The 12,445-nt window shown below is 38.8% G+C and overlaps 1 pseudogene; it reads left to right on the top strand.

Moving 5' to 3' along the window:
- The first annotated feature begins 5,172 nt into the window (after window positions 1-5,172).
- On the top strand, window positions 5,173-9,687 carry LOC122721255 (annotated as a pseudogene).
- The last annotated feature ends 2,758 nt before the right edge of the window (window positions 9,688-12,445 follow it).

The raw sequence follows: 12,445 nt of genomic DNA on the forward strand, positions 1-12,445 counted from the left end.
GCTTCATCGGTACGTCCTTATATCAAAAGCTAATTTATAACACATAAAAAATAGGACTCATTATATCATGACACGTGTACAAGGGATATAAAAAGGTCTTAAGGGTCAGGCCATCCGGTCTAACCAGACAGTAGAAAGGCTCGACCAATAGAACATGAAGATCAAACCTCCAGCTCCCTTGACTTCACCAATGCTCAGAATAACCTGGCCGATCACTTCAAGACTTGCACCACAAACGAGGCAATTGAATACAGGAATAGCCGGCCTCAATGACCAGAAGGAACCTATAGAACATGATGATCAAACCTCCAGCTCCCTTGACTTCACCAATGCTCGGAATAACCTACCCGACCACTTCAAGACTCGCACCACAAATGAGGTGATTGAATACATGAATAACCAACCTCAATGGCCAGAATGGACCTATAGAACATGAAGATCAAACCTCCAGCTCCCTTGACTTCACCAATGCTCAGAATAACCTGGCCGACCACTTCAAGATTCGCACCACAAACAAGGCGATTGAATACAGGAATAGCCAACCTCAATGACCAGAAGGAACCTGCCTTTATATAAATCGGATGATCCGGGCACAACCTGATGAAACCAGAGTAAGGCGCCGACCTCCAACGCGATGGTCGACCCCTCTAGCCTCCTTCGAGGTATTAAATGTGCGTGCGGAAAGGTTGCACAGCCACCTGACATACTTGCCAAAGGATATGGGCAAACCGACTCTACATTAATTAGATAATTTATGGTTGCCTAACATACCTGTTACAACACACCACCATCCAATTTGATGGGATGTAAAGCAGGGAATCAGGGTATAAGTATTCCTGAACCAACCTCTCTCTACAGGTTCTCTCTCTCACTATTTTTCTCTCCTAGGGACGAGTTCCCCAAGAAGTTAATCTCTCCTTTTCATATACTCACAGAGGAACCCTGAAAATGGGACCTCTCGAAACTCCTTTGAATGCTTTATTATTTATTTTCTCTTTACATTAATGAATATCAGATAATGCTTGATTTAACTTGAGTGTCATAAGGTTTCCACCAAGGGCACCCCCGGTAGATTCTTGACCGTTCTTTTTCTTACAGGTTCTCTTCTTAAGATCAAATATGGAGAGACCTAACGGAACTAATCATTGATCTATGGTCAATTCATCGAATCGAGTCACTGTCCAAATGACATCATCTAGATACCCCGCTAGGTCTCAGTTCATCACTAATCTATGGCAAAGTAATTATCAGGCTAGCATCTGCAGAAGGTACGGTTAATTAGACAATAGCAATAACCTGTTACAATAAATTGTATTAAATAAGAAATAGACACGCACATGTCCATGTTTAATTTTCTAGAAAAAAAGGAACTTTTTTTGAACTAAACCATCTGATTAATGTGTAATTTCTCTTGTAACCACCAATTGATAAAAATTCTAAGCTAACACTAACAGTATATAAGAATAACTAAAAACCCGTACTCCTGTCACAGCCACAGAAGTTTATTTGTTGTATAGGTTGTATTAATGATAGATGCAATACCACGGGAGATTCGGTAGCAATAGATTTTCATTCTCTACTGTACAGGTTGTATTAATGATGAATTCTTCCAATGTCCTGCACTTATCAATGATCATCACCATCAAATGAGTTTATAGTATTCAATGGCAAGGGTAGGACAAAATATATGGTAGATAATTGACCACTTTAAAATTTGAAATTAATGTAGAAATCCACTTGTACCCTAAAAGAAGAAAAGAAAGGTCAAAATGAAGATGAATATCGACCTGGTAAATCACCTAACCTAACTTTGTATAGCCGAAAGTTGCTAAATTGATTGAAAGAAGTGAAACGAATGCCGGAAAATGAGCTTCAAAGCTTGAACTTTCACTTTCAAGAGTCGAAAGAAGCACCCATGGCACCAGTCTTGATTGATTGTTTTGAAGTTAAGGGCTTTTGCTTAAATTGCAATTTGTAAATATATTGTAACTTAAAATCTAACATTTGGCAAATAAATTTTTTCAATTTTTTCTTTCCGAAAGCATAGAATATAAATGGTGTAATCTAAATAAAAAACCAAAAATAGAAAAATTTTACATTAGTTTTTAAAAATAATAAGGAAAAATTACTTTTTAGTCCCTGAGGTTTAACGTAATTAACACTTCTGTTCCTCTATTTTGGCGACCCAACACTTAAGTCCCTCACTTTCTTTTCCGTCCAAATTCGTAGTCTCTCCGTCCAAAATACCCATTTAGGACATGTGAATTGACAAAATTGACTTTCACTAAAAATGCGCTATTTCAAAATCATGAAACCCAAACCCAATGCTCCTTAATCCTCATGTTTGTTATGTCAAATGAATATTGAAACAATGAAACAGGTGCAAGTCTTAGAAGTAGTTTTGAGAATCAATCACAGCAAAGAAAAACAAGAAGCGGCGACTATTGGGATCTAGAAGGAGGCCATAAAGTTACTAAAAAGAAATTAGCTGCAGCAACAACAACAGTATTATCTTGGGTTATTATCCTTTTTAACAATTAATAATCCTCCGGCAACGGATAATATTATGGCTGTTATAGATGCGGTTGTTAACAGTTTCAAAAAGGTTATTTGTTTACTAGGTCGCGCCACAAGAACCGGCCATGCTTGATTTCATAGAGCCTCTGTGTCTCCTGCTTTTGCTACTCAAGAACGACTGCAGCAACCACAACCACAACTGTAGCAGCAGCAACAACAACAAGTTCAAGATCCAGGACCTATTGTTCAACCTATTAGTTCTTAGACAATAGAGCAAGGCTCTACCTTTAGAGTTTACCAACCGACCCCAATTCATCGGCTTTCTCTTTTGCCCCAAGACTCCTCTTTTAGTTGCAAAGAATGGGTTTTCAGAAAGGAATGAGATTCAGCCTTCTATCAATTGCTTCATGCCTACTGAGCCAAAGCGTCATACCCGACCTTGGATCTTGCAAACAGTAGGTTGACCAACTGAAGCAAGGACTAATGAAGCAAAGACTAACAGTGAATCTGGATCTGGAACATTGGATCCTTTTCACTCTGACTAGTAACCTGTACTATGCCTGTGAACTCATCCTAAGCTAAGGCAAAAGCGAATTCTCCGACTATGAGATTTATAGCGGATTAAACCAATGAATTGGAACGAATAAACTTGACTGACCAAGAAAAACAAGTTCTAGAGGCATCTTCCATTCATATCGATTTGGGTTTTTCCGCACCATATTTTGATTTGCCTCTTCTTCGATATGGAATTCCCAGCAAATCCTTGACTCCTCGAATACAATGAGATTTCACACCTGGTGAATCCTTTACTCTACCTCCTCTTACTAAGATCAAATGTTCCTGCAAATTATAACCTTCGCCTGGAATGTGAGCAAATGTATCATGCCATAAGGAAATAGTGAAGATAAGATCAAATGTTCCTGCAAATTATAACCTTTGCCTGGAATGTGAGCAAATGTATCATGCCAAAAGGAAATAGTGAAGATATGGAAATAGTGAAGATATGATGGAGAAAAAAGATGGAAAAGAGAAAGAAAAGAAAAGGAGAATCAACGATGGGTAAAAAGAAATGGAGAGAATATGAAAGAGAAGAAAGATTGAGGGATTTCAGGTTGAGGGGTTTTAACAAGTTCATTAAGGGCATTTTTGAAAAAAATTCTCACATCTCACATCTCACCTTTGACTCTTTGACCAAACGGTTATTTTGGACGGAAAGACTACGAATTTGAACGGAAAAGAAAGTGAGGGACTTAAGTGTTGGGTCGCCAAAATAGAGGGACAGAAGTGTTAATTACGTTAAATCTCAGAGACTAAAAAGTAATTTTTCCAGATAATAATCACTCTTTCTAAAAAATAAAAATAGATAAATAAAAAAAATAAAATATAACTAAAAGAATATAAAAGAATAAATAATTTTAATAGGACTTTTTTTCTGTAAATCTGTTATGGCCTTTAAGCTGAGTGAAGTGATTGTATTTTGCAAAAAATGAATTTTGCTTCTACTCTTGAAGCCATTCAAATCTATTTTTATTCTTCATAATTTTTTTGATATTATCTCTTACTATATTAATTGGTTTCAACTTGCCAATTTTATTTTTTTTAAGTGTTCATGATTCGAATGAAATTTCATTTAGATTAATTTGAGAGAAACTTAATTGTGGTCGAAGATGGGCTTGTAAAAATATTACAAGATAAAGATCAATAGGATAAATTGTTTAAAGGCATGTGAGATGAGTTGTGATAACCGTCGGGTCTCGCGCCCCCTTGAGCTGAGTCAGGGTCCACAAAGGTAAATCAGACTTTAAACTCGGAACGTCCCTAAACCGGCCTGCCCAGCGGCTTCAGCCCAGATTCTAACACGAATAATGGGCCGAGTCGATGGCCAGCCCAAGTCCAGTGGGGAGGAGGCCGGCCCGAGAAAGGGACATGGGGAGAAACAAGCAAGTCCCATCCTTTCGTAGCCCTGTTTGCATACGCACTGGGAAAAATTAAATGACCACCTAACATGGGTATGGACTGACAGTATGGGCCTGCTTGACAGAAACATGCGTCACTGTAGCAGAAAAGCCGTTAGGCATCAATGGCATACAAGAAGAAAAGAATAAAAGGAGAAGGAGAACCCTCAAAAAGGATCAAACTTACACACATATAAAAGTCTTACCCTCTGATTCAGAACATCAAGTTGATGCAGACTCATAAACATCTAAAGAAACTTGATGTTCTTGAGAATATGTTAGCTACTGTGATAAAAGGCAAGTATGTGGACTAAATTTCTTCTATGAGTTTACAATTTTGAGCTTAAAACTTATAAGCTTATTATTACATACTTATTTGTCATAATAAACAATTTTAACTAAATTAATTACTTAAAATATAATATAATTTATTTCTAATTTTAATTTAAGCGAAGTTATAACTTAAAAATAATACTATTAATGAGCTTGAATTAAATTATTATTATTTTTTCAATAGGCAGCTGAGGGAAATTGAACTATTCCCCAATATGTTTTGTAGTGGGCAATTTATTATTATTATTATTTTGTTTGTCAGAGATGAAGTGTGGAAAATTTAATTGAATTGAGTGCGGAAAATTTAATTGAATTGAGTTGAGCTAAGTTAATGTTTTCACGGCCACGTGGCTTCAGCAGGCAAACTATGCAAGGGCTCATAGTTGGACCCACCAGTAACTGTCACACCAATGGCCGGAGCAGCATCTGCCGCCATCTTTAACTCCTTCTCGCCCTCAATTCCCCGCGGAATTACCTCCATTAGTCGTTTTAGCTCTCTCTCGTCATCTTCTTCTAGTTCTATTTCTTACCCAACTCTCCAATCCCATTCTGTCTGACCACTCGTTTTTTCCAAAAGCTCTTTTACTTTCGCTTGTTGGTTTCTTCTGCTATGAACATCGAAGCTCCCCAGAAGACCTCACCTTCTTTTCTCGATCGCAGAGAAAGTGGTATTCTCCACTTTGTCAAGTATCAAGGCCTTGGCAACGACTTCATTTTGGTAATTTTTTCTGTTTGGTTCCTGAGGAAATGTTCATAGTCACAAGAAAATTAGAATTTTTTAGCAGTGTTAAGTTTTTAGCCTTCTGATTGATTATCGGATCTCAAGGTTTAGTTTCAACCCTTATGGTTTTGGTTCACGATGTGGTATCAAGTCTGTCTTTTGCATGGATTAGGTCGATAATAGGGATTCCTGTAAGCCTAAGATCACTCCGGAGCAAGCGGTGAGGCTATGTGATAGGAACTTTGGTATTGGTGCTGATGGGATGATTTTTGCAATGCGGGGAACAAATGGCACTGATTATACCATGAGGATTTTCAACTCAGATGGTAGTGAGCCAGAGATGTTTGGTAATGGGTGCGGTGCTTTGCTGAGCTAGAAAATTTACAGGGGAAGCAGAGTTTTACTATTCATACTTTTGCTGGTTTAATTGTTCCTGAAATTCAAGAGGATGGAAAAGTTAGGGTTGATATGGGTGAGCCAATACTCCAAGCATCAGATGTACCCACAAGATTGCCTGCAAATAAAGATGATGCCGTTGTTCATTCAGAGCTAAATGTACATGGAGTAACCTGGCATGTGACTTGTGTTAGCATGGGAAATCCTCATTGTGTAACATTTGGGACAAAAGAAACAAAGGTGATTGCTTTCGCCAACTGATCGAATGCGCTATGGTTAATGATCATTTGCAGGTGTATATTATTTTTTTTATTTTGTGCATATGTAATTTTCTTTTTTCATGTATTTTGTGCATATATAGTTAGTTTAATAGGATAAAAATGAGCCAAATGGAAGTCTTACACTTGGTTCACTCATTGGTAATGGATATAATTCTTAAGTTAGGATTCCATTGCCTTCATTTTTATACTAGGATTCTGTACAAGTATAAGGAGAAAAGTGAAAAAAGATTTTATTTCACTTCAATAAGTAAGAATGTACAGAGAGGTATCTATAGTTGATACTCTGAGCTACTTATACAAGAGCCACCTGGCAGATTACAAAAAACAATATAAAGACTTCATAAAATAATTACATCATCTGCTCTACAAATACAGCAGCTACTCTACCGATTCATTTTTTTTTGTTTGGTATACAAGGAGTCCAAACTTTTATATGTGAAAAACTTGAATCAACGTTTAAAAAGACATCTAGTTTTAACTGTAATTTTAAGAATATCATTTCAATTTAGTTATTTGTAAAACAAAATTAGAATAGGGGTCTTGGGATCTAGACATCTGTTTCCATTCTATTCCATTTCCTAGGTGAACCAACAGATGCATCAAGCATCCAATATGTTGTACCTATAGTGCAATTAATGGTGTTATGAGATTTAGTGAACTGCTATGGAAAATCAAAAGCTTGAAGCGTGCATTTTAAATCTGGACTTACTAGAGCACCATAGGGAGAAAAGACATATCAAGAAGAGTTATTGGACTCCAAATGTCTTGTGTGCAAAGTATTTTAATCCAATCCCAACAATCTTTAGCCAATTTCTTTTATTTATCTTTGGTTCTTTTAAGGGGCACTATTCAATACGGCAATATTTTCTGTACTACCTAATGTCTCACAACGATAGACACATTGGTTAAGCCGAAAGGCAGGGTTGTTGTCTTGTTGAAACGTTGTTTTACTAAAATCATGTACCACTGTTTGCTTCATGCTTGTAATTGGACAGGATTTGCAGGTTGATAAGCTAAATTTGGTTCAGATTGGCTTTAAATTTGAGCATCATGAGGTGTTCCCTGCTCAGAAAAACACAGGTTAGCTTTAATGTGGTCAATATTTTGCAATTGGAATCGGTTCTAAAGCTTATTTTGGGAAAGATTTTTATGCATATGCATAGAAAAAACTTCTTTTCCTAGTTCATCATTGTGGGCTTCTGTCTTTATTTCTTAGTAGAAGTGTCTATAGGACATTGATTTGAATTTTAATAATTCTGGAATTTTGTGTACCTTGAATTCGATCAAATGATTGAGCATTTAGTAAGTTCTTAGTGTTGTATGTGCATCCTGTTATGAGGATCTCCTTTCCAGAACAACTGAAATGAGTGCTCTGCAATTTTTCAGGGGTTTACAATTACAAGGTAAAATTTTAAAGTTTTGCATTCGAAGATTCTTAAGTAGTATGACCATCCTTTGTTGGGTCAGCAAGAACTAGGAGTTAAGAGTTCCTTGCGGGTAGATAACAGGCATAATCATGAGTGATGATGGTAAAAAACAGTAATATGTCTGATATGCTCACAATTTGAATAAAAGTTGATATTATTAATCAGAGAATCAGTATGGAGTAGGGTGTGTGCACATGGTTATGCTCGCCTTTGCATGTTCATTGGCTTGTTCATGCATCTTTGTTGATGAGTGCTTTTGATGTTTATGCATCTTTTACATTCTAAAGAATCACGCTTTATGGATTTTGTCAGCCTATATTTTTTTGCTAGGTTTTAAAGTATGCTAACACATGCAGTTGTCTTTGAAATTCCACTTGCTATGTCTTTGTAGAACTATATTATTATCAGTCAGGTCTTCGATAATTTATAAGCTACCAATACCTAGAACTACCATTCAGGGAGGAAGATTGATGATATGCAGTGGTTAATGGTTATAACCATTTAAAATGGTGAAAAATATATTACATGTTCAGCACTTAGAAAATTTTGGCACTAATTCCTGGCTGGTAGTTGCCTTTGAATTGCACTTTACATTGTTCCATTATCCCAACCATTTCTTTTTATCAGATTTGATTTAGTTTATTTTTAATTTGAAATGGTAGAATTGCTTCCGTCGCAAAAAGTGCTAAGTCTATCACCCATGCTACCACTGGTGCCAGATTTTGATAGAACCGCTTCCATCGCAAAAATTACCAAGGCTATCACTCATGCTGTAATCAGTGCCCGATATCGGCATAACAGCTTCCGTCGCAAAAACTGCTAAGTTTATCATCCATGCTACCACCGGTGCCCAATTTCAGCATAATTGCTTTCGTTGCAAAAACTATCAAGTCTATCACTCATGCTACTGTCGGTGCCCGATTTCGGCATAACAGGTTCCGTCGCAAAAACTGTCAAGTCTATCACCCATGTTACTCCCGATGTTCGATTTCGGCATAACCCCTTCTATCGCGAAAACTGCTAAGTCTATCACCCATGCTACTACCGGTGCTCGATTTCGGCATAACAGCTTCCATCGCCCATTTGCTTTTCTAAAGGGTATTTCTAATTTCTTTGGTTTTTTTAACTTTGCTTTTCTTTTCCTGTGGCAGGCCTTCGAAGTATTCCTTGAGATTGATATCCGAAACCAGTCTTTTCAGAACTCGGTGGAGCAGAGCATCACTAAGGAGCGCCAGAATGAAAACATCATTGCCACTAGTGAGGCTTATGGACAAATCATTGAGTTTAAAGGGGTTATTGAGGACCTCACCAAGCAACTGGGGGAGATGAAGGAGGAGGTTGTCCAAGCCTCCTATCGAGTTTCTGTAGCTGAGTCTCAGCGAGACGAGACCTTAGCACACCTGTCCTCTTTAGAGGAGTCCTGTCGTCAACGTGATGAGGTTAGGGCCTAGTGTGATGAGGCCTTAGCTTGCACTGTTGTCCTCTAGCAGGAGCTCAACAAGTGCATCGAGAACTTGAAAGGCATGGCTTCGGCAACAGAGGAGTCTCGTACAACAACTCCATCAAGAGGTCACTGCTCTGGAGGAGAGGTTTTTTGCTCTATTAAGGGATGCCCGGGCTGTAGAGGATAGGATCCAGCAGGCTTGTGAGGAACATTTGCGAGAGTACAAGGACTCTGCAGAGCTGAAAAGTAAAATCTAGCAGGCTTGTGAAGCGCGATTGGAAGAGTATAAGGCATCTACAGAGATGAAAGAGACAGTGTACAAGGAGGTTTTTCGCATATTCGCTTCGGGCTATAATAAGGGCCTTAAGTCTTCTAGGATGCCCCTCCACTTTGTTGGCAGATCTACGAGCCTTTGAAGTGGACTCTGACAGTGAGGAGATGTGCTACGGAGAAGATAACAACCCTTTGCCCAAAAATACTCCTCACTTGCCTTTTGGGCCTCAGGGGGAAGATACTATAAACAAACTTTTAAATGATTTAGTTAGTTCTGCTTTCTCCTCCCTTTTGCCTCTATAACTCACTTCAATAATCAATAAAGATTTGACTTTTGTTATTTTCTGTCTGTCTACTTTTATTTTTCATGTTTATTGGATTTGCTTATATTTTTGTACTTAGACTGTTTCTTTATGTATATTCTCTGTGAACTGCACCGGGTTGGCAGCTCGTTGATTTAATTTATTTGTATTTCTATACTTAGGCTGTTTTTACGTGTATAGCTTGTGAACCTTATCGGACTGGCAACTCGTTAACTTAATTTATTTATATTTCTATACTTAGGTTATTTTTATGTGTATGGTCTGTGAATTTTCGCCGGATTGTCAGCTTGTTAATTTTGCTTTATCTGTACGGCGTCTTTCTTGTTGTGTTGTTTTTCTTTTTTACTGAACGCCTTAGCGTTTTTTGCCTTCTGTTTTCTGGAAGTCTTTATCTGGGCTGAGTTTGATTTTCTACATCTCTTTACTTCAGCTCGTACTATCTTTTAGCTAACTGAGTTTATTTAATTTTCGTATAGTCCTATCTTCAGGTTTTTGTGTGTTTTCCTTGCACACTTTTGTCATTCATGTGCTTGTTTATGGATCTTATTGGCAAAATCTTATTTTTATTTTGATTTTGCTTTGGTTTTGCTTGTCTATGGGCCTTAAGGGTATTGAGCTCGTTTTTAAGGTCGGCGTGGTGCTTTGACTCTAGGAGCCTTAAATTAGCATTTTAGTATGAAGTGGGTATTAGGATGCTTTAGGTTAATTGTTTTACATGCTAGGCCCTTTCGTGAGGTTGGAATCTCATTTTCCTATAGTTTGAGCCCTTTAATGAGGTTGGAGCTAAGTTTTCTGCATGCGTTCCTGTAATCCGCGCCCTTTGGTGAGGTCGGATTTAGGTTTCTTGTGTTCTTGTGATCTGAGCTTTGTGAGGTCGGAGCTAGGCTCTTGCCTGTATTTCCATGACCCATGCTCTTTGGTGAGGTCGGACCCAAATTTCTTTTCCAATATGATCTGAGCTCCTTTTATTAGGTTTGAGTCAGACTCTTGTTTGTTTGCTGAGCCTTATGTATGCTAAGATTGTTTTTTAGGTCGGCATCGTATTTCTCAGTTTATTTTCTTTGAGCTTATAGCCTTGCTCATGTAGGACCTTCGTCATGGGTCTTTGTTTCCCCAACTGGTTTTGTGGTGCCGACGGTTATGTTTCGAGATTGGTTATCTACCTCATCGAGGTCTTCGTCTTCCCCAACCGATTTTGTGGTGCTGGCGGTCATGCTCTGAGACCGATCACCTACCTCACTGGGGTCTTTGTCTCCTCAACTGGTTTTGTGGTGCCGGTGACTACATCTCGAACACCCACAGGGAAGACACCATTTGCACTAGCATTTGGAACATAAGCTGTAGTCTCTATAGAGTTGCAAATTCCTACTCATCGAGTCCAATTCAGTGATAAGAGCACCAACGGCTAGAAATTAAAAAGCAATCTAGACGCCTTCGAAGAGATTAAAGATGAAGCACAAATGAGAATAGCTGCTTATCAATAAAAGGCAGCCCGATATTACAATCATAAAGTTCATGAAAAGTACTTGAAGGTTGGAGATCAGTCTTTGAGGAGACTGGAAGCAACGGAAAAGAGAGCAACTGTGGGGAAGTTAGCGCCAACCTGGAAAGGCCCATTCAGAATCATCAAGGTAGTTAAACTTGGGTTATACCGAATTGAAGACCTGTAAGAAAATCCAGAGCCTCACGCTTATAATATTCAACATTTAAAGAGGTACTTCCCATAAAGGCATACAATGTAATTGTTATTTTTTTAGAAGAAATGAATAAAATTGTCATCTTTTCCCTCCTATTAGTATTCCTAAGCAAATACCGAAGACTCCAGTGAGGTAGGTGACCGGTCTCGGAACATGACAGTCAATATTACAAAACTGGCTGGAGAGATGAAGTCCTTAATGAGGTAGGTGACCAGTCTCGAAATATGGCCGCTGGCACTACAAAACCGGTTTAGGATATGAAGATCCCAGTGAGCTAGGTGACCGATCTCGGAACATGACCGTCGGCACCACAAAACCGGCTAGAGAGACGAAATCCTCAATGAGTTAGGTGACCAGTCTAGAAACATGACTGCTGGCACCACAAAACCAGTTGAGGAGACGAAGACCCCAATGAGGTAGGTGACCAGTCTCGGAACATGACCATTTACACCACAAAACTGGCTGGGGAGACGAAGCCTTCAATGAGGTAGGTGATCGGTCTCAGAACATGACCGCTGGCACAACAAAACCGGTTAAGGAGATGAAGACTCCAGTGAGGTAGGCGACCGGTCTTGGAACATGACTGGAATGCCTACAGGATGCTATGTAGCTCGGCTGCCCAGTTCTTCTTAGGACCGTCTAGTCGTTTCTTTAGCGCTTGGAGGATAGTTTGGTTTGTCACTTCAATTTGGCCATTTGTCTGCGGGTGAGCCATTGAGGAGAACTTGTGCCATATGCCCATATTTTTTGTGAAGTCCCTGAAAGAGTTGCATTCGAACTGCTTTCCATTATCTGATATGAGCGTCCTGAGTATCCCAAATCGGCATATAATGTTGCCCTAGATGAAGTCTATCACTTTCCGAGCTGTGATAGTGGGTACAGCTTCTGCCTCAAGCTATTTGGAGAAATACTCCACGACCACTATCACGAATCTCTTCTACCCTACAGTCTTATGGAGTAAGTCTAAGATGTCTATCCCCATTATAAGAATGGCTAAGGGCTGGATATGCTTGATTGTGGCGTGGCCGGGCTATTGATAACATTTGCAAATCTCTGGCAAATATCACATCTTTTGACA

The sequence above is a fragment of the Manihot esculenta genome, chromosome 9 (assembly GCF_001659605.2).
Source record: "Manihot esculenta cultivar AM560-2 chromosome 9, M.esculenta_v8, whole genome shotgun sequence".
Lineage (NCBI taxonomy): Eukaryota > Viridiplantae > Streptophyta > Magnoliopsida > Malpighiales > Euphorbiaceae > Manihot > Manihot esculenta.